We start from the raw sequence: 25,221 nt of genomic DNA on the forward strand, positions 1-25,221 counted from the left end.
TCAAGAGTTGGAGAGAAAGGAGGTCTTGCTTTTCCCTTGTCTACAATGACTACACCTAAACAAATATTTTAATATAGTAATACATTCAAGCTACGTAAGATCCTTTCTTTCTCTTGGGTGAAAAAGGGCTCCCTGGTCTATCCAACAATCGCAGTGACTCTGAAATACATCTTTGCATCTCCAGGACCTACTCCTAATCCACTAGATGAGGAGATTAAGAGACTCTACCAACTATCTAATAATCTGCAAGGTCCATAAGGGCAGGGCTCTGAGTGGTTTCGGTCCCTGTACTATGGTCAGTGCTTCATGCCTGGCAGTTAGTCGGTAATGAAAAACTACAATTTTAATGCAATGATGAAATGCAGCTACTAGTTCAATCACTAAGTATGTAAGCCTGGCAAGTTGCTAAACATCTCCGAGACAAATAATTTATATAAAAAGGAATAATAACCTTCATAGAGGTATTACTAAGATTGAATAAGATCAAGTCCATGAAGAACGGAATAGTAGTAACAAAAATACTATAATTATCCTTTAATGACCTATATTTTAAGGTCTATCAGAATGAATATAGCTGAGTTTTTTAATATGACTACATTATAAATTGATGTGATTCAAAATATTTTATGACCACATTTTTATAAAATCAATAATAATAAAAGGCAAAAAACCACATAGGAACAGAAATATTAAATACAGAGATGAAGAGGGGAGAAAACTCATAAATAAGGCAATGTTTTGAAAGAAAATAACTTCCTTATATATTTGTGGCTTAAAACACAACTAATACTTTCCAAGTGACAAACCTGACACAAACATAACAACTGGAAAATTTATTTTTGCTAAAATTATTATCCAGCTCTGTAAAAAAAAATCCTTACTTCTTAAGGGCACGTACTCTAAGATGAAAATGTCTTGGTGCTGAAAAAAGAGTCCATGAAAAAAAAAATGTGTTTTCTTTTTCCCTGTGATACAGGTTTCTTTAAAAACTAAGTTTAAAGCGCCATCTACTGTGTCTGTTAGGATCGCCTCACTTTTGTTGGTTTTATCGCAAAATGCTGCAGAAATACAAAATGAAGCAAAGTTAGAATCAGTTACTTTAAAATTATATTCGAAAGAAGTTAAAGATGGTGTGCTTTTTTATATTTATCTTTTTATACAATATAGTTAGATGTAAATGCCTACCTACTACCTTGTACATGTGTGTGTCTGTGTGTGTGTATGTGTGTGTATACACCCACATTCTCATACCTGAGCAATCATTTTTCCTGTTTTCTTTTCACTTTCTTCTCAAGTAGGCCTGAACTTATGATAAGATAAGCATCACAGAGGACCAAAATGCTTATTTCTATACGTTAGAGGGACAAGTAATGAGAAGAGCAAATTTTTATGGAGGGCTTACTTTGTATCAAGTAGTGTCTTAAGCGCTTTTCACTAAATATCTCACGTAATCTTCACAAAAACACTTTGAGACAGGTGCCATTTCTATTATCTCCGTATTACAGGTAAAAAAACTTAGGCACAAACTACAAAATACTTTCCCCAAGGTAACACAGCTTATAACTGACCAAACTATGATTTGAACCCAGACATTTGGCTCCAACCATCTCTTAACCATGATACTTTTACTATCAGTGAGTTCAAATTATTATAAATCACACTTCTATCATTAGAACTGCATAGGACAAACTCTACATCTTGTTTTACTTCAGTACATTCTAACATCATTCTACCTTTAGGCTTTTTTTGATATGTTTCTATTGTTAGGAGGTATTATTTTTATATAGAGAGAAACTTGTTAAAATACCTTGATCGTACTCTGGAGATTCTAATTTGATACATCTGATTTGGAATTTGAAAACTTTGTTTTTAGCAAGTTCCCTTCAAAGACTCTGACACAGCCCACCTGGGATCCTGCATTTAGAACCATGGAGTTTTAAGACATATTTTATTTGGGGGCTATCCATCTGCTCTTAGGTTGGAAGTTCTCCTGACTTTTCTCTTATTTTAGAGTTTAAATACAGAGTACTAGGAAGGCAAAACTCTGTCACAAATTAAAACATATGAAGGAATGAGGGATTTTGTGTTTTTACTGACTTTCAATATACATAAGCATACATAGTAAATGGAAAATTTTTTGTTTGTTTTAATAATCTCAGAAGAATAAGGAAGAAATGCAATAAGCTTCACTAGCTGCTTCTGTACATAAACTTGTTGCTGACCCTCCAGATAACTTATTTTCAGTGGTTTTCAAAAGTTGCTCAAGTAATTCTCATTGAGGGGGAAAAGGAAAGGCAAAGATTCAGCACCATTCCCATCCCACCCTCACTTAATTAAAATAAAGTTTCCATAAATAAAGTTTGAAAACCACTGACTTATACTCCACTAATGCTGGTATTTGGTTCACATGGATGTAGCATGCAAATAAAACCAACTATCTTGAGCCAAGGGGCTGTGACTCATTGTCCTTTTAAAGTAAATGGATGGATGGATGTGTGGGTGGATATAGATGGCCAGTCCACAGCTCCTGTGAGGGTGACTATCTTATTTATCAACCCACAGGGTCTTTTCATTACACAGATGTAGGTTTTAGTGAGAAAATATTAAAGTATTAAAGGAATCTCCAGTTCTTACACAACCTCCTGTTTCTTCCCTAAGAGTACACTTGGGGGACACAGAGCTCTAAAATTTTTTAGAGAAGGTCACTTGTAAACAGTGTGTGCCTGTAATGTAACGAAATGGGTGTTTTAACAAGCCTCTATAACTTACATATCTAAATGAGTGACATTTGTGAAATAAATCGACCAAGAACTCATTGTAATAGAAATCCCGTCATCTGCAACAACATGATCAACTTGGAGGACAGTGTGCTACGTGAAATAAGCCAGACTAAGACAATTGCTGCAGGATCTCACTTACATGTGGAATCTACAAAAGCAAACTCCTAGAAACAGAGAGTAGAATGGTGGTTAGCTGGGGTGGGGGAAATGGGAAGGTCCTGGTCAAACAAGATTTCAGTTATGAAATAAATGAATAAGTTCCAGGATCTAATGCACAGCATGATGGCTACAGATAATAATACTGTGTTGCATTAAAAATATGCTAAAAGTAAATATTAAGTGTTTTTAACACATAAAAAATAGCAACTACATGAAATGATGGGTGTATTAATTAACTTGATTGTCATAATTATTTCACAATGTATACATATTTCAAATCATAACACTGTATACCTTAAATATATACAGCTTCACTTGTCAATTATACCTTAATAAAGCTGGGGGAAAAAACAAAGCAAATCATCTAAAGATTTTAAAAACTTACTCTAATACTACTATTACACAAATATTCCTGTAATTTCTCCTTGGTAACTTCCTTCAGAAATTTTGGAATAACGAAAGAAAATTAGTTTTATTACTTTATATGTAATTTGTATTTAAATTTTATTTAGTTTGATCAGTCATCTTTTTCTTAATACTAAGTTCTAAATGACCATTGGCTGTATCAAAAATAAAAAATATTCTAAAAAATAAAGACTTGCCACCACAGAAAAGAGTCAGAAGAATATACTATTCTAATAGCTATTCCCCAAAATAGAAGCATGCATAAAATGAGTATATAATCTTCTATGACCATTTCAAGGGAAGCAGTACGTATTTGGATGTACTACAGCAGGCATTAAAAAAGAAACTCAGACACCGTATTTTTTAAATCACTACACTTTATAATTACAGCTATTGCGGCAGTGCTTTTCATTTTCTACATATCAAAATGTTCTGTGCCCTAACTCTTCCTTTCACAAGAAGAATCAAAACCAAGCCCTCTATAGGGGCTTCAATCTGGCTCTTGGAGGACTTGGCAGGCTTGGTAACTCCAGTATATTGACATTACTCCTACTACTTACATAGACCTTCACTTCAAGGGTGGTGTGTCTTCCACCACATTGCCCAATTCTTCCACTATTCCAAATACTCTGAAGAAGCTTCCCAGAAATCCCCATTTGGATCAGCAAAAATATTTTGGTGTCATCAGCAGATTTCACCATTTCCTTCTGGAGTCATTAAAACATTAAACAAGCACGATCTTGGTATCAACCCTTGGAGTTCCTACTATTAACCTCTCTCCAACTGAAGTCAAGCCATCCTCTGCTATGTTGTATTCCCATCATAGGATCAGGATGTCAGGATGTGTTTATTTGCTAAAAGTTAAACTTTGATGGATATTTTTTAACTGAAAGTTGCAAAATGCATTACGAAAGCAAAGGGAACAAATTCCCAAAGGGAAAGCCAAAGAAACCAGAAACAGGAACAGCTTCTGCTTGAGTTGTCTTATCTAAGCACTTAAACAAGCTCATATTCAACTGATTCTAAAACCTTGACAGAATTTGTACCTTGGCCCTCCAATTATTTATTTATTTTATAATTGTATGAGAAACCTTATTAAGCACATTTGGAAATTCTATATGAATTATAACCAGCAGGTTCAACTATTTTGTTAGCTTTTTCCCCTGTTTATTATACTTGAAGGGAAAAAAGCAAACAGTCCTTACCTAGAAAGTGGAAAAGCAAATAGCTTTCTCCTCAAACTGGTCTGTACTCTGAACAAGAGAATCACTCTCTTTTATTCAAGTGCAAATCTGTTTGAAGCTTTGAGGCTGCTTTCCCAGCCAGCTCTCTGCAGCTGCATAAAAGATGAGCTGTGGGAATGAAAACTAGATCTGGACTAAAAAGCAATACTATCCATATGCAAACTCATTCAGAAAGTAGTGAGGCTTCTACACAACCCTTCCCATTTCTTCCATTCTAGCTTACCCCTAGCCCAAAGGAGGAGGTACTGTACCAGACCACACCCAATCCTGTTTAAAACAACAACTTGTCATATGTAAGCAGGGGAAAGATAAGGTTCCTAGACACCCCCCTCCCATTCCTGACACAGCATCTGAGGTGTTCTCAGGATCAACCTTCAGCTCAAGGCTAGACAGAATGAGGCAGGATCAATGGAGCGAATGGGAAGACCCTCACAGGTGTCTTAAGTTGCCTGTGGACAAAGAGACTGGCAGGGCACAACAGCAGCAAGCAGAATCTACTTTACCTCTCTCACCCCAGGCAAAAGCAAAGCAAAAACCTTTCCCTAAAAAAGCCAGATCTGCTGTAGACTTTCAGAAAGTCTGGCAGCTCATCAGTCTACATGCAAGAGTGTCAGGTAACCTTATTATCCCAGCAATCTACTTAGACCAACAGTGAACCACAAAATTGAGAAAGTTCACCATCAAAATCAAACTCTGCTAGGATCAGAAGGGTATTCTCAAGGGTTTTTACTCAGATGTCATTATAACTGCATGTTATTTTTAATACTATTCTTTGGATTTTGCCCCACACAGAATTCCCAAGTCACAGGAGGACCATGAACAATGTCCAGATGTATAAAATGCAAAAATACTTCCCTCCTACTTGTGGATTCCAAGATAAACACCACAAGAAGCACGTGTTACTAAACTCAGAGCTCATTCCAAATTCAATACTGCATCATGTGGACAGTGCAGGGTTTAAAAAACAAAAATGCACAAATATTCTACACAGTTCATAAGCCAGTCTTGGGCAAGCACATGACCACGTAATAAGGAAACATGAATTGGAGAGCAGGGGTAAAGGATGAGAACAGCTTCAGTCATGCCCTTTCCCAGAAAATTGGTGCTATTTTTGGTGAACACTTGTATAATATGGGACATAGATGAAAGAAGAAACAGTATTTTTCTTTTTTTTTCTACTGATGGCCCTCAATTCCAAAACCACCCAGCAAACAGGAAAACCCTACAAAGATTTCAAAATCCCTAGCTAAGCCATATACAAATATCATTAAATACACACACACACACATACACACACACACACACACACACACACACACACACACAGAGGTAATGAATACCTAAATGCCTGGCTGGCCAGCCCAGACAGAATCCTTTTGACCTATAAAACTTGGTTCTGGACAGAGTACATGGAACTTTTAGGCAGCAGGGAAACAGGACATTCAGGTCATGTGAAAGGACTTCTACATTATTTTTATTATGTTTCAAAAACTAAAGTAAAAAAGAGATGGATAGATGAACAGATAGTGGAGAAATAGTTTGGCTAACTGAATGAGTTCAGTTTTTCTCTCACCATGTATCCTAAGGAAAAGCTTTTAATAAATTAAGATTGGAAAATGTTTACTGAAATATCTTGACTACTTAAAATTATGCAACATTTCACAGAATAAAATAATATATATCCTACATAGGCCATGAAGCATAATGATAAAACACCTATCTATGAATCCATCATCCAATTTATTGATTAGAACATTCCCAATCCCAATGAAATTATGCATGGAGCCCTCCTGAATCCCATCTTCCTTCCTCCTTCCCAATGATCATCACTACTCTGAATTGTGCATTTATTTATTCTTGCCTTTTTTAAAAATAGGTTTTACCACAGCTGATTGGAGTGTTCAAATGCATTTGATAATCCTCCCTTTGCATAGGCTTCCACACTGAGAAGAAAAAAAGAGTAAAGTCATTACCTCAATGCATGAAAAAAGTAATTGCCTGTTTGTCTATCTTCTCTCAAGATCAGGAATTATGTCTTATTTGCTGTAACTTCCCAGTAACTTGCAGACTGATAGGCACAGAATGAGTGCCAAATGATTATTTTTCAACTAATTTTTCAAATTACAGCCAAAATACGCTAAATGTTTCACAGTCAGAGCTGGTCAACAAAGACAGTATTGCTCTTTTGACCATTTCCTTTCTTCAATGACAGACTTCCTATCCCCAGTCACTGGCTCAATTCTATCAATTATCTCCCTAGTCTGCAAATCAAAATAAGTCACTACATCACCTCATCACACACTAGATACAACCTTAGGAGGCACTGTAATTGTCAAAAGACTATTTCCCCAGGAGTCATACAGTCTGGGAGAGTACATTATTACATGAATGCTTAATTTAGTAGTAATTGAGCTATACTTAACTACAAGATGCCAGTAAGACACAGCATCAATTGTTTCCTACTGGAGGACAGCATCGTCTACAAAGCAAACTATTATCAGATTGACTGAGAAGTCCCTGCTGTTTGACAGCAGAGTTTCACAACTACCTTAAAATATCTTTACATTATGTACTGAACACAAGTCTCTAGGGGGCTGTGTTCTGAAGAATAAGCCTACACCCTCAGTTATGTCACCATTATGCAATATACTCATGATTACAAATTTCTCCATCAGTCCAGAAGAACAAAACTGACAACTAATGCTGCTTCAGATTAAAATTATATTGTGTGACCTCCCCAAAAATTATCAGTGTTAGAAAACATTTCTGACTCATCTCTTCCTTCTGATCAAAGCACAAGATTAAGATTGAGAACATCTAAAATATCACTCTGGGTGTGGAGAGGAGTCAGGAGGGAATGCCTAAAGAACTTAAACCAATCATAAGACATCAATCTTAAGAGGAAACTGCATTGTTATTACAAAGGGTTTAATAGCTTTACTTTAGGAAACAAAGTTTAGGAAACTGCTTACATAAATAAGTGTTATCTCTAGTTTGGAATTAGTTCTTATATTGCAAAAAATTAAAATTAAAAAAATCATAAAGCACGGTAGCACACTACTTTACAAAACCCACATCTTCTCATGTAACACAGCTGAGAAGTCTTGGTCAAGAATCCGAACTGATTTTGATAGACCATTCCAGGGAAAAACCTTGAGAAGGTGAACATCCTTCTCAGGAGGCTTTTAGTGCTCTATTTCAAACAACTAATGCAAAAAAGAAAAAAAAACCTATGTATGCTTATTATTTGCCAGATATGACCATTTAATTTATCTCAGCCGACTTGAAAAATACTTTCACTGTTACCACTGCTCTCTGATATCAAGCTGAAGGTATGGTAGAGAGACTGAAACTATTCTTGAATGCACTGCTGGGAGAGACTGTTCAAGGTGGACAAGTGATCACAACCACGTCAGTGTGACATTCATCAAAGCCATCTACATGCTCAATTACTAATAGGGAAACATCTCCACTCAGACAGTAACAGAGACACACTCGACTTTCTCCACCCACTTCCCCCCCAACCTAAATATGAATTTTGCAGCCAAAGGGTTACACTCATCTACCTAAAGTCAAAGAAAGACAATAGTTCATAGCACTATGATGCTAATTGATTATGAGGGCATTTCTCTGATGGTGACTTGACAAACAGAATTACTGTCATCCCTGCTGTGACCAGGTGGTCCTTTATTGTTTTTTGTTTTTATTTTTACCTATATTTCTAAGGACTACCTTGCCTGAGCCCCCAAAAAAAGGAAACTATTCTTTTATCACTATCCTGCCCCATAGCATTTCTCTACTACTTAGTAACTAGGAAACACAGACAGTAGGAAGAAGGCATGTTACCTGCTAAGAGGACATTATGTTTCATTCTTAGTTTCACTTTATTGGTCCCCTTTAATTGCAGTCCATCCATACTGGCTGAGGGAAGAGCACTGAGTATCAATGAAAGACAATTGTCAACACCCTGTTCACCCCCTTGGTGGCCACCTACCTGAGACAATCAAGCACACACACTGCAATAAATCTAAGCCACCTTATTTCATCGTGTTGTAAATATTGGACTTACATGAATAAATTTACTTGTGCATCAAAAGAGGCAAGAAAAAGAAACAACAGAATGGGAGAAGATACTTGAAAATCAAATATTCACCATTATGGAGAAACACCTAATATCTTGTACACAGGCATCCTTGACAGTGGTGTGCTACAGTGGAGGAGGGTGTGTGGTGCTGTTGGGAAACTCTTCAAAGTCAGAACCCTGAATTCTACAAAGAGCCAGGAAACCTGTTAGACTCTAGTCAAAAGGCTTGCTGAAATCCCCATCTGATCCTATACACTCAACACCTTGAAGGATCCCCCCCGCGCCTCCCCTACAACACGGACACTGAAAAACACCAAGTAATGAACCGCATCCTCTGGATTCCTGAATAACTAGCCCTAGAGAAAGAAGTTCATTTTCGAATATGTTCATAAGAATACAACTTTTTTTAATTCCAGAAGAAATTTTCTCAAATAGGGGAATGAAATACAGGATATAAAACAAACAAAACTAAAATCAAAAAGTATTATTTTCCATATTATTTAACATAATGTACAAAGATGGGGTCAAGTTTTTAAGTTCAGAAATTTTACCTATAAACTCTCAGTGGGTAGGGAAAACATCTTGCTCAGTGTGGTATCCTCAGCCAGATTCCCTAACTCTTATTAAATACTGTCAAATAAATGAATAATCAAAGAAATGAACAAATGCCATAGGAACCACTCTCCTGAGGTAATTATTGATGGCATTTTACTATTCAACTTCTTTTCTACTTACCATCCTACTTCTTTTCTCTTTTTGTCTTTAGCTCTTCATTTCTTTCCTTCTTTCTCATTTTAAACCTATGTCTTCAGACTGCCACTGGCTGTTCTCACTGGCCACTGCTTTGTGAGATTGATCTCCGTGCGGGCACTAGAGCGCTAGCATTTGCTAATTATAAAGCGCCACCTAGTGGTCTAAGCTCCCTTTATCCAGAAAGTACCAGATAATTAAACTGGAAAACCTGTTAACTAAGAAACATGGTGAATTCCCAGTTCTTATGTTTCAATTTCTGGTAAGTTAGCAAAGGTCCAATTCCATTGAGATCTTTTATTTAAATTACACTTTTAATGCTATAAAATACAAATCTGATTATATTTTCCTCTATCTACAATATTGTTTCCTAAATGTACCTGATCATCATCTAACAAGATGCTCACTGGCATTTGTCTAATTGTCCCACAATCAGTAACAAGAGCTGGCAGCTGAAAGCAAGAAGCAGTACCTGCCTAAATCTGAAGGAAAGCACCAAAAATTATGTCCACATAGCTCCCCTAAGGTTTGCTAAAAAGTAGTAAAACTAGGCTGCTGCCCTCAATCAACCCTCCCAAGGACAGAACCAAGGCAAGGGAGAGGCTGGAAGTCTGGTCTCATGGGGGGTCATCAAGTGGGCACTTCAACTTTGAGAGACACAAGGACAGATGGGCAGATTGGTCCCAAGTTGGCTGCTACCAGAGCTGCAGAAGCTGAAAGCATCTGAACATAGAGATCTATGCAGCTAAGCCTCTGGAGATTTCCAAAAGAAAAGGACTAGCTAGAACAGTCCATGTCTTAAGCACAAGGCCCAAAGAAGGTTGTAGCATATGTAGCTAGACTGGTAAAAAAAAGGACTAGGGCCAGTGGAGGGCACATAAGAGGCCCTTACCAGTTCCAGCGCCTCCACGTGCAGAAGCATGAAGTAGAAGGATGGGGAAGGGATGTCCATTAGCACAGCCACCCTGTGAACAGCAGACCACTAAACAGGGACCAGTGGAGGAAGCCATGGTTACCCTTCCCTGTAGGAGTTCTCATTGACAGAAGGGGTCCGGATGAAGGTGGACACTTCCTTAAACAAATAACCATCTATACTAAGGTCTCCACATTGGTGGAAGACACTGGTATCCAGCAGAACTAGAAGACTTAGAACACTGTCTCCACCAACCACACTGAAGACATCTGATTTCCCTATGCCCACACGCTGTTACCAACATACAGGATCTGGGTCTTGAAAAGGGAGGAGGAACACAGTATCTCTTATCTAGACTATAAAGAGCCTGAGTCACAGCTCTAGCTCTATCCTGTACTGGGAGGATATACTTTCCAAAGTGTGTGCTGGCCTACACTATTTTAGTAACAAAATATATACACCTACATGCATACACACACACACTCACACAGGAAAGTTGTGGAATGTGCTCTTGCTTAAAGTCTCACACAGACTAGAATATTTGAGAAACAATACTTGCTTATATCCTAATAAACTGGACTTGCTCAATAAACTGGTTACAATAAGAATTGCCAGGACACTTGTTAAATTCAGATTCCCAGCCTTCTTCTGAGAATTATGATTTTCCAGCTGTGGGTGAAGTTTAAGAATTTGTTTTTGTGGGGTGGGGTTCCTGAGTGATTCTTATGATCACACAAATTTACGAAACACTATTCTAGGTGAACTAACTAAACTCCTGAGTATAGTATCCCTGCTCTATGAGATGGCTCTCACATATTTCCCTATCCCTTCCTCTTACTCTGGGCTACAAACAAATAAGAATATTTGCTATTTCCATATTTTGCAAACAGCATTACATCCCTATGTCCATCTTCTCAACACATGCTTTTCTTGGGATAATCTTCTTTCTTCATTTGACAAATACCAACCAATTCCAACACTTTCAACCCTCTGTGATATCACATTTACTTGGTTGTATGTTAAATTTCTTTCTTTGGGACTAAGAATTATTAGAGGGCAGGATTGATGTCCTAACTTGAACTAAATTCCCAGAACCTAACACAGAGCTTGACATACAGTAGGTGTACTATCAATGCTTGCTAAGTGAATTCACTGAAGCTGCCAGACTTCTAGATGACTATATGTAATAGGAACTTTGCTATGAAATCTTACACAACTTTAAAACTTTAAAGTAATAATCTTCATTTAGATTATGTTTTTCACCCCTTGCAGTTTCTCCTCTATGTACCTGTTCCATTTATCTGTGTATATATTACTGACCAGATGAGAAATTAGATGAGACATATACATGATTCTATATTTATGAGATTGATACTGATGTGACACAAAACTGCTACACTTCATACTATAGCCGAAGAAATACAAAGCTTATACCAAGAACGTTTATAATTCATTAGGCAGCCTTCATTAAACAGTAAAATTGGAATTTGTTTTTAACCAATCTCTAACTACAACATAACTTTAAGAATTTCATAAAAAATCCATTATTAAACTGGGCAAACATCACTTTAGTGGCATAAGTCAGTGGGGTAGAAGTCATCTTGGGAGGGTAAAATAAATTATTATGTAAGAAATTCTGTTGCTTTCTATACCTAAAGTTAACAACTGAAAGATTTTTCCCTTGCGCTAGTCCACAGTCGTTTTTAAAACAATTCTTATAAATATGATAGTGCCACACATATAAAAATAAAAACAGATATATGCATATATATATATATGAATTTTAATTCTTCAGCTAATAATAAACAATGGTTTTCCCCTGTCCATACTCTGAAAAAACAAAACAAAACAAAAAACCTTTCTTTACTAGAGTGTGGCAGGGACTATTTTTCAGCTAACCCAACACTCAGCGCCAACCTGTTGGTTTGTCAGTTCAACTACAGATACTGAAGGAGCTAAATTCAGTAGACCCTCAAGCAATGAGGAGTTAAAGGGGCTGACCATCCCCTACTCTGTGCAGTTGAAAATCTGTGTATAATTTTTAACTCCCCAAAAACTTAATTACTGATACCCTACGGCTGACCTGAAACCTTACCAATAAAACAATTGACACATATTTTGTATGTTATGTTTTATATACTGTATTCTTATAATAAACTAGAGAAAAGAACACGTTTTTTTCAAATTATTACAAATCTCCAAAAACTTTTCCAACATATTTATTGAAAAGAATTCACATATAAGTAGACCCATGAGGTTCAAACCCATACTGTCCAAGGATCAACTCTACTAGATTTCTAAGTCTCTATTCCAACTACGGATGATCTAGGAGCAGAGTACTAAACTTTACAAGCCTCCAAAGAACACTGTAATTGTTTACTTGTATGTATCCCCTACAACAGTGTAAGTTCCTTTAAGTTGGGAACTATTTATTCCCTAATCTCTAAAGGAACTATGAAACTCTTTCAGAATGGCCAAACACATCTTGTATACATTTGATTTGTTTCATAGAGACTTCTTCCTTGGATTTTACTTTCTCCTGTTCCAATCTGTACTGATCTGCTCTTAACCTGTTAGCACTGTCATCCTGGACTTCCCTTTTATCATCATCCTAGGAATTTCCTTTATCTCTCTCCAGTGTTATATCATTTTCCTGGGCTTCATGTCTTTTTTTTTTTCTGTCTCTTTCATGTCTTTCCTCTCTTTTTGATCCTTCAGTAGCTTCCTGAGGAAGAACATAGAGGAAGTAAGTTTTTGAGACCTTGCATGCTGGAAATATCATTTATTCTATCCTCATAATTGATTAACTGTGTGGCTGGACATAGAAATCTGTTTATGATAATTATCCCTCTACACTTTGCAAGCAATGCTCCATTACTTTCCAGTGTTACTTTTGTAAAGTCTGATACTCTGCTGATCCCTGTTGCATTATTTGTGACTTGTTTTTACTCTCTGGTGCTCTGAAATGTCCTAGTAATATGTGTGTGGGGTTTTTTTTTTCCCATTCATAGAGCTAAGCACTTTCAATTTAGAAACTCATATCCTTCAGTTCTGAAAATTTTCTTGTATCATTTCACTGATAATTTCTTCCATTCCATTTTCTTTGGTCTATCTCTCTGAAAGTCATATTAGAAAAGAATTAGACCTCCTATGTGGATTCTCTATTAATTTTAATATTAGTGATAAAATTATTAATATAATTTTAATATTTCTCTAATATTACTGCATCTCTTTGGCTTTTATTTTCTGGAAGATTTCCTCAATCTTCCAATCCATTATCTTAAAAGTTCTGTTTTTATATTATATGAGCTCTTTTCCCCTGAATATTCCTTTTGCACTTTCTCTTTTTCCCTTAATAGTGTAAGTTCCTTTACATTGGGAAATAATAGTGTAAGTTACCTTATTCTTGTTTCATGTAGCAATATATTCTCTGATCTCACAGAGATAGTTATGTCAGGTACTATGCTAATTGATTAACATTCACCATATTTAATCATCATAACCAACTTCTACATAGATGTCTATGTAGATGCCTAACAGACATCTCAAACTCAATACATAAAGGAGTGAACTCCTGATCTTCCTCTTAAAACGTGCTCTACATAGTCTTCCTCTTGCCAGTTAATAACAATTCCATATATCCAGTTCCTCAGGCCAAAAGTCTAGACTCCTCTTTGCATTTTACAAAATATATCCAAGCCATCAGAAAACCCGGTTGGCTGACCCTCCCAAATGTATACTGAATTCAACCATTCCTCACCATCTTCAGGTTTACTACTTTGATTAACCATCAGCTCTGACCTAGGTTACTATGAAAACCTCCTAAGAATCCTCTCTTCTTTTATCCATAATCCCGTACAATATATTCCCGAGAGAGCAACCAGAGTGAGCCTTTTAAAACCTTATTCAATCTGCTCAAACGTCACCTTCTCAATGATGCCAATCCTGACTTTCCTAATTCTGTACCTGCTTGCTTCCCTAATCCATTTCTCTGCTGCTGCTCTTTTTCTTTTCTTACAGCAATTACTATTTTTAATATGTAATTTGTTTATTGCTTTTTCCCTGACTAAAACATAAGCTACACAAAGGAAAAGATTTTCCTTGTTTTGTTCACTGATCTAGCCTCAACATACTGAAGAGTGCCTAATAATAAATATTAGTGAATGAATGAATAACTTTTATGTATGAGAGACATGAGGCCTACAGAAAGGAACTTTTCTAAGGCCATATATCCAAAACATGAAAAACCTGGTTAAAAGCCATGTCGCACTAGTGCCAAGGTCCACGTTTAAGTTATATAACATATCATCCGGGTATGTGATTAAAATGAGGTGACTTCTCCACAGATTTCCAAATTTTAGGGTTTTTTTCTTGTATTTCTAGTAAAGGAAAAATACATTCATTTGTATAAATTCAGAGGGAAAGTGTTTATACAAATGTAACATCAAGTTGTAGAATGTGAAGGCATTTAACTCAACACAAAAGCAGCAGATTATGCAAGACTGATATTTCTTTGAGTCCTTCAACTACCTAGATGGGAACAAGGTTGCCAGAAAAACTAAGAATTTCTGACCCTCTGGAAGGAAATGTACTATTTTGTCCCACTTAACTTAGCAAGGCTTGCTTTTGAAGTACACAGTATCTGACTTTATCCAGGATTTTCCAATCTTTCTTCCAAAGATTTACTTTAAACACATGCTCTTATGGATTTTAACTGGACAATTGAAAAGTTTTTGGCTATTTTCTCTATTCCTATTCAAATGTCTGTTACATACTTTACTTAAATGAGGGCTAGGGAGGAAAAAAGCTTCAGGCTCCAAAAGGAAATACCCCTTTTTTTGTATTGGCAGGCTTAGAAAGTAAGGATAGAGACTTTTTATATGCTGTAACTTTAGACAATACTAATAAAGAGAATCAAACTCCTGTAGTACAAGTATATAATTTGATAAATATTCTATGTGTTATGTAAGAAACACATATTTCACCCCTTAAAGTCAAGAGGAAAGCTGGAGAGAGGCCTTTTATGTGTCTTTGGCAGTAGGTCTGGTAGGCAGGACTAAAGCTGCAGGAAAACAAGACCCTTCTGCATATTTTCCTTCACACTCACTACTTACCTGACATCATTTCCCTCCAGCAAGGATGACAGAAGCCAGTAAAAGTAGAGGAATCAGTTCTGGAAAAAATAAGCCACTGCCAAAGTAGGGGAGAAAGCAAGCAGTAAGAAGTCTATTCCCAAAGTATTCATGCAGGCACTTTTCCTTCTCCAAAGTGCCACAGTTTTTTCATTCACTATTAAAAAGTCTATCCAATAAACCTTACTCAGGCATTGCAGCAAATAGTTGCTGTTTTTGCCTGACTGGCATCTAATCCCCAACTCTTCTGATGAACATACCGCATTTCTTTTGGAAAACCACCCCTCCAGACTCTCAGATCTTGTGTTTTGGAAGGGGCTACATCCCCAAGAGTAGGGGTGAAGTGTTCCATCTGGATCCAGCAGGAGTAACAAATCCCCGGCCAAATGGGCATATAATCAGGTTTTTACATCAGAATGAACCCCAAGGACTTGCACAGGAGCTACAAACAGAGACTACATAGGTCTAAAGCTATTTTGACAAAAGTAGATCCTAAGAAAAAGGGTAGCATTAAAGAAGGTAGAACAGAAAGACCAAGAGAAAGAAGAGTGAGTCCTGATGAAATCATGAGTCCTCTGAATAAAATGTCACCTGAAGCTAGACTGCTCTCAGACTAGTAAGCGAAAAATATGTGTGTGTGTGTGTGTGTGTGTGTGTGTGTGTGTGTGTGTGTGTGTACACATACATACATTCTAATACAAAGGCATTACCAATAATTCTAATCTAAGGCACTCAACAAGCACAATTGCTGATTGTACTTGATGTCTGGAAAAACACAAGTCCAGAAATGAGACAAAGATCCATTTTCAGGGTTAAACCCACATAAACAACTGTTTTATTCACTCAGTCTACTAACAAAGACCAGGATGATGGTAAAGGCACAGCACATAAAATGTTTCTAGAATTATTTCTTCTAACTTTTTCTGCAAAAGAAATTCAGTCTTAGATTACCAACTGAATAATGAAATGTGGCATCATTAAGAACAGCAACCTTTTTCCCTGAAGTTTTTCTGATCATTCTAAAGCCTTTTGTTCTTGATTTGCTTCCTACCTCTGTCCATTTCAACATCATTTCCTCCCTCTAATTGGACACCAAGATCTTCCTACCAAGTTAAATATTACTCTAGTACTGGTACTATATCAAAATCAAAACATCATTCATTAACTTGACAAAGTAATACATACCTTAGTCCTAAGCCAGACTTTTATATAATAAAGAAACACTAAGAACACATTCACTAAGGTCAGATGCAAAGCAAGGATGCCTGCTGTCTCCACTACCATTCAACACTGAACTGGAAGTATTAGTGAAATAGGCAAGAAGTTTATGAATTGGAAAGTAAGTGAAATTACCTCTATTTTCAGATGATATAATAGGGTATATAGAAAATCCTATAGAATCAATAATACGAACTAACTGCAACAGTAAAAGAATTCAATAAGGTAGCAAGACATAAAATAAAATACAGAAACAATAGCCTCCACATACAAGCATGCTAAACAACTAAAGGATATAAAGGAAGAATACTTAATAAAGCAACAAATAAGACAGAATTCCCAGGGAAAGCATATTTTTTATTGAAGTATCATTGGTATATAATCTAACATTGGTTACATGTATACACCACAGTGGTTCAGCAGTTACCCATATTATTAAATCCTCACCCCCATTAGTGTAGCTACTATCCCTCAACATAGGAAAATGTTACAGAATCATTGACTGTATTTTCCACACTGTACTACTATCCCCATGGCCAACTTATACTACAATTGAGAATTTTTGTGCCCCTTTACCCCCTCCCCATCTCTACCCACCAACTCCAACCCCTCCCCCACAGTAACCACCACTCACTTCTCATTATCTATGAGTCTACTGTGATTTTGTTCACTTTGCTTTGTTTTTATATTCCACAAATAAGTGAAATCATATGTTACATTGTCTTTCTCCACCTGGCTCATTTCACTAAGGATAATACCCTCTAGATCCATCCATGCTGTTGCAAATTTCAGGATTTCTTTCCTTTTCATGGGTGAATAATATTTCATTCTGTACATATACCACCTCTTCTTTATCTATTCATCTATTGATGGACACATAGGTTGCTTCTATAACTTGGCTATTGTAAAAAATGCAGCGATAAACATAGGAGTGCACATACATCTTTTCAAATCAGGAATTTTGTTTTCTTTAGATAAATTCCTAGAAGTGGAACTACTGGGTCAAATAGTATTTCTATTTTTACTTTTTTAGAAACCTTCATACTACTTTCCATAGCGGCTGCACCAATTTACATTCCCACCAACAGTGTAGGAGTGTTTCCACTTCACATCCTTGCCAACACTTGTTATTTCTTGTCTTTTGGATAGTGGCCATTCTAACTGCAGTTTTGATTTGCATTTTCCTGATGATTAGTGATGTGGATCATCTTTTAACATGCCTGTTGGCCATTTGTATTTCTTTGGAGAAATATCTGTTCAGGTCCTCTGCCCATTTTTTAATTGGGTTATTTGTTTTTTTTGGTGTTGAGGCATATGAGTTCTTAATATTGGATGTTAACCCCTTATCAGATGAATTGTTTACAAACACATTCTCCCGTACTGTAGGTTGCCTTTTCGCTCTGCTGATGGTGTCCTTTGCTGTACAGATGCTCTTTAGTTTGATGGAGTACCACTTGTTCATTTTTTTATTTGTTTCCCTTGCCCAAGGGATGTGTCCAGGGAAAAACTACTCATGATTATGTTCAAGACATTTTTGCCTATATTTTCTTCTAAAAGTTCTATGGTTTCATGTCTTATATTTAGGTCTTTGGTCCATTTTGAGTTTACTTTTGTGTATGGAGTTAGATAGTAATCCAGTTTCATTCTCTTACATGTAGTTGTCCAGTTTTCCCAACACCAGTTATTTAAGAGGCTGTCTTTCCCCACTGTACATTCGTTGTTCCTTTATCGTATACTAATTGACCTTATATGCATGGGTTTATATCTGGGCTCTCTATTCTGTTCCATTGATCTATGGATTTGTTCAAGTGCCAGTACCATACTGTTTTGACTACTGTAGCTTTGGAGTAGAGCTTGAAGTCAGGAAACATAATACCCTCAGCTTTGTTCTTCTTTCTCAGGATGGCTTTGGCTATTTGGAATCTTTTGTGGCTCCATATGAATTTTAGGACTGTTCGCTGTAGTGCATTGAAAAATGACATTGGTATTTTGATAGGGACTGCACTGAATCTATAAATTGTGTTGAGCAGGATGGCCATTTTGACAATTATTAATTCTTCCTATCCATGAGCACAGGATAGATTTCCATTTATTTGTGTCTTCTTCAATTTCTGAACCATGAGTGTCTTATAGTTCAGGTCTTTCACCTCCTTAGTTAAGTTTATTCCTAGGTACTTTATTCTTTTAGATGCAATTGTAAAGTAAATGGAATTGTTCTCCTGATTTCTCTTTCTGATAGCTCATTATCAGGATACAGGAAACACAACAGATTTCTCTGTATTAATTTGTATCCCGCAACTTTGCTGAATACAGGTATTAGTTGTAAAAGTTTTATGGTGGAGTCTTTAGGGTTTTCTACATATACTATAATGTCATCTGCAAATAGAGACACTTTAACTTCTTCCTTACAAATCTAGATTCCCTTTATCTCTTTGTCTTGTCTGATTGCCATGGCTAGGACCTCCAGTACTATGTTAAATAAAAGGGGTGAGAGTGACCATCTGTCCTATTTCCAATCTTAGAGGAAAAGTTTTCAGCTTTTCGCTATTAAGTGTGATATTAGCTGTGGGTTTGTCATATATGGCCTTTATTATGTTGAGGTACTTGCCTCTATACCCATTTTGTTGAGTTTTTATCATGAATGGATACTGAATTTTGTCACATGTTTTTTCAGTATCTATTGAGAAAATCATGTGTTTTTCATCCTTCTTTTTGTTAATGGGGTATATGATGTTGACTGATTTATGAATATCTTATAATCCTGGCATCCCTGGAATAAATCCCACTTGGTTGTGATGGATGATCTTTTGATGTGTTTTTGAATTCAGTTTGCTAATATTTTGTTGAGGATTTTGGCATCTATGTTCATCAGGGATATTGGTCTAAAATTTTCTTTTTTTGTAGTATCTTTGCTTGGTTTTAGTATTAAGAGTGATGCTGGCCTCATAGAATGTGTTTGGAAATATTCACTCCCACCTTTTGGAATACTTTAAGAAGGATGTATATTAGCTCTTCTTTAAATGTTTGGTAGAATTTAGCTGTGAAACCATTTGATCCTGGAACTTTGTTGGTTGGGAGCTTCTTGATTACCAATTCAATTTTATTGCTGGTAACTGATCTGTTCAGATTTTCTATTTCCTCCTGGGCCAGTCTTGAAAGATCATGTTTTTCTTGGAATTTGTCCACTTCTTCTTAGGTTATCCAATTTATTGGCATATAATTTTTCATAGAATTCTCTAGTAATTCTTTGTATTTCTGTGGTATCCTCTGTAGCTATTCCTTCTTCAGTTCTGATTTCACTTGTATACTCTTTCTCTTTTTCTTGATGAGTCTACTAGGAGTTTGTCTATGTTATTTTCTCAGCAAACCATCTCTTGGTTTTATTGATTTTTTTCTATTGTTTTGTTCTTCTCTATTTTATTTATTTCTGATCTGGTCTTTATTATGTCTCTCCTTCTTCTACTAACATTGGGTTTCATTTGTTCTTCATTTTCTAGTTTCTTTAACTGTGAGTTTAGACTGTTTATTTGGGATTGTTCTTGTTTCTTGAGGTAGACCTGTGTTGCTATGTACTTCCCTCTTAGAAACACTATTGTGACATCCCACAAATTCTGGACTGTTGTATTTTTGTTTACATTATCTCCATGTATTGTCTGATGTCTGTTTTAATTTGTTCATTGTCCACTGATATTTAGGAGCATGTTGTTAAGTCTGCATGTGTTTCTGGGCTTCTTTGTTTTCTTTGTATAATTGATTATTTGATAAAATTTCAATATTTTTTAATTTATTGAGGCTCCTTTTGTGGCCTAGTATGGGATCTATTCTGGGGTACATTCATGTACACTTGAGAAAAATGTGTATCCTGCTGCTTTTGGGTGGAACAGTCCATAGATATCTATTAAGTCAATCTGATATAATGTGTTGCCCAATGCCTCTGTTTCCTTATTTATTTTCTGTCTGCCTGATCTGTCTATTTATGTTAGTGGAGTGTTAAAGTCTCCTAAAATGAATGCGATGCAGTCTATTTCCTCCCTTTAATTCTGCTAATATTTGTTTTACATATTTAGGTGCTCCTGTGTTGGGTGTACAGACATTTACAATGGTTATATTCTCTTATTCTTAGGGATAAATTAACAAAAAATATGCAAACCCATCTGAGGGATATTTTAGGACATTCCTGAAACATGCAAAAGTAGACCTGAACAAATGAAAAGATAATCCAGAGTTCTTGGACAAGATGACTCAACATCGTAAACTTGTCAGCTGTCCTTGAATTCACTTATAAATTTAATGCAACCATAATAAAAATACTAATAACCTTTTTTGGGGAGCTAGACAACTTGATGCTAAAATTCATATGGAAAAATAAACATGCAAAAATAACCAGGAAAACACTAAAAAAGAAAAATTATAAAAGGGAACTACCATACCAAACATTTGAACATAAAATCTCCATAATTAAAGTATGTAGTATTAGCACATGAATAGACAGACCATGAAATAGAATAGAGTCCAAAAGCAGACTCAAATACATACAGAAACTTAGTAATGATAAAGGTATCATCTCAAATCACTGGAAGAAAGATGGTTTCATTAAAAAATAAGTAAATTGTGAAGGGAGAATTGTTTAGCCATTTGGAAAGGAGCAAAACTAGATCCCTACATCAAATCATTCACATGAATAAATCCCAAAAGACTGAGAATTAAATGTAAAAATTTAAACTAGAGTTGATTCTTGTTATTCACAGTAGTTATGCTGTATATCTCTACAAACACTAAATGAGCAAATACTGAATCACTGCTCCTAGGGGAAATATAGAGTTAAGTTCCCCGAGTCTAATACTTCATCAACCAAACAATACATAACTTGCTTTAGGTGTTTCTGTTTTAAAGACACCTTATTTTCTCTGTAAGGCCCATCGCAGTCTTCTTGTGCTTTGGAACAGTAAAGAGCACTTCAGCACTACGCTTGAGGACCATTTTAAATAGCAAAATCACCAACAAAAAGTGCAAAAATATGAAATGGACACTTGTTTACAACACAAGAGCTGAAAGAAGACAGAGCATCACCTTGTTCAACCTCAGCTAGGACTGTGAGCACTGGGCAACTCAAATTTTTCACCACTCAGTGTTTTATCTGCAAATGACTGTGAAAACAGCACTAGTATTAATTCAGGGGTTACATATAAATTTTAGTGAGGAGACAAATTCACAAATACAGAATTTGTAAATAATAAAGATCAGTAGAACAAAAAGGCATCCTACAGTTTTTCTGTATGGGAGAATATATTCATAAATGATTTATCTGATAAGGGGTTGACATCCAAAATATATATAGAGCTCACATGCATGTCTCAACAACCAAAAAGCAAATAACCCAATTAAAAAATGGGCAGAGGATCTGAACAAACAATTCTCCAAAGAAGAAATTCAGATGGCCAACAGACACATGAAAAGATGGTCCACATGGCTAATCATCAGAGAAATGTAAATTAAAACCACAATGAGATATCACCTCACACCAGTTAGGATGGCCAACATCCAAAAGGAAAACAACAAATGCTGGTGAGGATGTGGAGAAAGGGGAACCCTCCTACACTGCTGGTGAGAATGTAAAATAGTTCAACCATTGTGGAAAGCAATATGGAGGTTCCTCAAAAAACTAAAAATAGAAATACCATTTGACCCAGAAATTCCACTCCTAGGAACTTTCCCTAAGAAAACAGGATCACAGATTCCAAAAGACATATACAGCCCTATGTTTCTCACAGCACTATTTACAATAGCCAAGAAATGGAAGCAACCTAAGTGTCCATCAGTAGATGAATGGATAAAGAATATGTGGTACATATACACAATGGAATATTATTCAGCCATAAGGAGAAAACAAATCCTACCATTTGCAACAACATGGATGGAGCTACAGGGTATTATGCTCAGTGAAATAGGCCAGGCAGAGAAAGACAAGTACCAAACGATTTCACTCATCTGTGGAGTATAAGAACAAAGAAAAAACTGAAGGAACAAAACAGCAGCAGACTCACAGAACCCAAGAATGGACTAACAGTTACCAAAGGAAAGGGACTAGGGAGGGGGGGTGGGAAAGGAGGGATAAGGGAATTAAGGGGTGTTATGATTAGCACACATAATATAGGGGAGGCATGGGGAAGGAAATAGAGCACAGAGAAGACAAGCAGTGACTCTATACCATCTTACTATGCTGATGGATGGTGACTGTAATGGGGTATGTGGTAGGGACTTGATAATGGGAGGAATGTAGTAACCACAATGTTGCTCATGTGAAACCTGAGCATAAGATTGTATATCAATGATATCTTAAAAAAATAAATAAATAAAATAAAATAGAAATTACACTAGTGGGAATGAGCATCAAATATTATAGATAGCTGTCAAATAAATTATGCTGTATGCTAGAAACCAATATAATATTGTATATCAACTATATTTCAATTTTAAAAAAGAAAGGAAATATGAATATATTTGACCACAATAAATTTAAAAACATGTGACAAAAAAATGTGTTGAAGTCAAAAGGAAACTAACCAAAATACTTCACAGATAAAGGGCTAATACCACTAACAAAATTTTAAACCCTTAAAAATTAAGGGAAATAAGACCACAAATGCAAAAGAAAAATGCTAGAAAATTAATGATTTACATAAAAAGATATAAAAATGCTCTTTAAACATACGAAAAGATGTTCAACCTCATTCATTATAAGAGAAATGCATGCACTGAGATACCATTCCTTAGCTATTAGGTAGGCAAAATAAACAACTATAATAACACACTATGTTGGCACTCTTAAATGTTGCTGGTGGGAATACAAATCAGTACATCCCTTATGGGAAATTTGGTAGTTACTAACAAACTCCATATGAGTTTACCTTTTGACTAAGCACTCCCACTTCTAAGAATTTGCAGTAAATATATACTTCTAATAATACTAACATACTTATGCACAAGGCCATTTATTGCAGTATTATTTATAATTGTCACAAACTAGAAAATCACCTAAATTTTCATATATAGGACAGTGGCTGAGTAAACTAATAAACTATAGTGTTTCTACACTATGGGCTTTGATACAGCTATAAAAAAGAATGAGAAAGACGTCGATGTTCTGAAAAGGCATTATTTGTAGGTTATTGTGTTAAGCAAAAAAAAAAAAAGGAATGTACAAAAGAATAAAACTATATATTGTATGAATCCATTTACAAAAAAATATCCAGAATAGGCAGATTCATAGAGACAGGTAAGTTTAGTGACCACCAGGGACTAAGACGGGAATGGAGAATGATTGTTAATGGGTTTGGAGTTTCTTTCTGGGATGATGAAAATGTTCTAGAATTAGTGGTGATGGTTGCAAAAGGTAAATATTAATGTATGTGAATAATATCTCAATAAAAAAATTTGAGTATCTGTAGTATGCTGCCTTATCAATAAGAAATAAGCAATGACATCTTCATGCATATGCGTTTGTGCAAAAAGAAACACAGGAAGGATAAACAAGAAACTTACGAGATTGGTTATCTGCTGGAGGTAGGCACAACAGCAAGAAATGATGATCAGGTAGAAACAGCATAAAAGGAATGAGGGATGGCTACTTTGAGTATATCTTTTTGTATACTTCTAACTTTGTTAAAAGTAAATATATAAATAAAATCAACCAGGGTGAGGTAAAAATCCTAAGACGGCATACTAGTAGAATGTATTTCAAATGTGTGACATAATCTCTCGGGTTGGGATAGGTAGTAGACAACAAACCAAAGTAACTTTTGAACACAGTATTGAATTATATTCTAGCAGGCTAAAGATTTCTTCTTAACTCCAAACGAACTGTAAACTCTAAATAGCAGGGGCTTTCCCCTGAGAGATTTAGGTTAGCATTTCTGAAACCAGTTTCTGTGTATTCTATGATTGAGTAAATATACTACAAACAATGGCAATCAGGTTTCTCACCACTGGAGAAGTAGTTACAAATGTGGAAAGGAGAGAAAAGAGAATGAATCCTTTGACATAGGATTAGACTTGGAAGTATCAGTATGAATTCATGGTTTTACATAGAAACAGAAAAAGGTAAAGACATAGACATAAATGTAGAAATACATATACACGCACATGCACACACATACTTTTCTCCCTACTTTTGTCCACTAAGAGGACTTAGAACCAATGAGCACACCACGTGCCCAGATTTTGGTTTCCAAATACTATACTAAGAGGAACAAGCACTGTTTCTACATCTAGGACTGGGAAAATACAAGAGTACTTTCCTGAGTGAAGACACATCATTTTATGTTAAAAGAAAGTGCTCAAAGAATGATAAGGATACATCAAAAGAAAATAGAAGCCAGCCTGAAATGGTTTCCACTTGCCAAACCTGTCATGATTTCAGCATCAAAAACATAATGGTAGTAATGGTTTACAGCCCAGCAAACTAAAAAAAAAAAAAATCCATGAGATTTTTTTAAATGAAAATAAATAAACGGATATAAAAATAAGTGGAGAAAAG

At 35.8% G+C, this 25,221-nt stretch overlaps 1 protein-coding gene and 1 long non-coding RNA gene across 8 annotated transcripts in view; both read right to left on the reverse strand.

Moving 5' to 3' along the window:
* LOC118969217 (uncharacterized) overlaps positions 1 to 17,224 on the reverse strand; it is a 145,797-nt gene extending 128,573 nt beyond the window's left edge. The window contains exons 1-3 of one of the 2 annotated variants that reach the window (XR_005057156.2): positions 9,408 to 17,224; positions 8,435 to 8,523; positions 6,484 to 6,531 (exon numbers count right to left, since the gene is read on the reverse strand). This is a non-coding gene — a long non-coding RNA (uncharacterized lncRNA). Of the gene's footprint in view, positions 1 to 6,449; positions 6,532 to 8,434; positions 8,524 to 9,407 lie in introns of those variants that run through there. The other variant, XR_012133786.1, reaches the window with a different exon arrangement.
* The window catches only part of RAD51B (RAD51 paralog B), a 750,762-nt gene that overhangs the window by 628,619 nt on the left and 96,922 nt on the right, over positions 1 to 25,221 (reverse strand). The window lies entirely within an intron of this gene.

Source organism: Manis javanica, chromosome 8 (genome assembly GCF_040802235.1).
Source record: "Manis javanica isolate MJ-LG chromosome 8, MJ_LKY, whole genome shotgun sequence".
Taxonomy (NCBI): domain Eukaryota; kingdom Metazoa; phylum Chordata; class Mammalia; order Pholidota; family Manidae; genus Manis; species Manis javanica.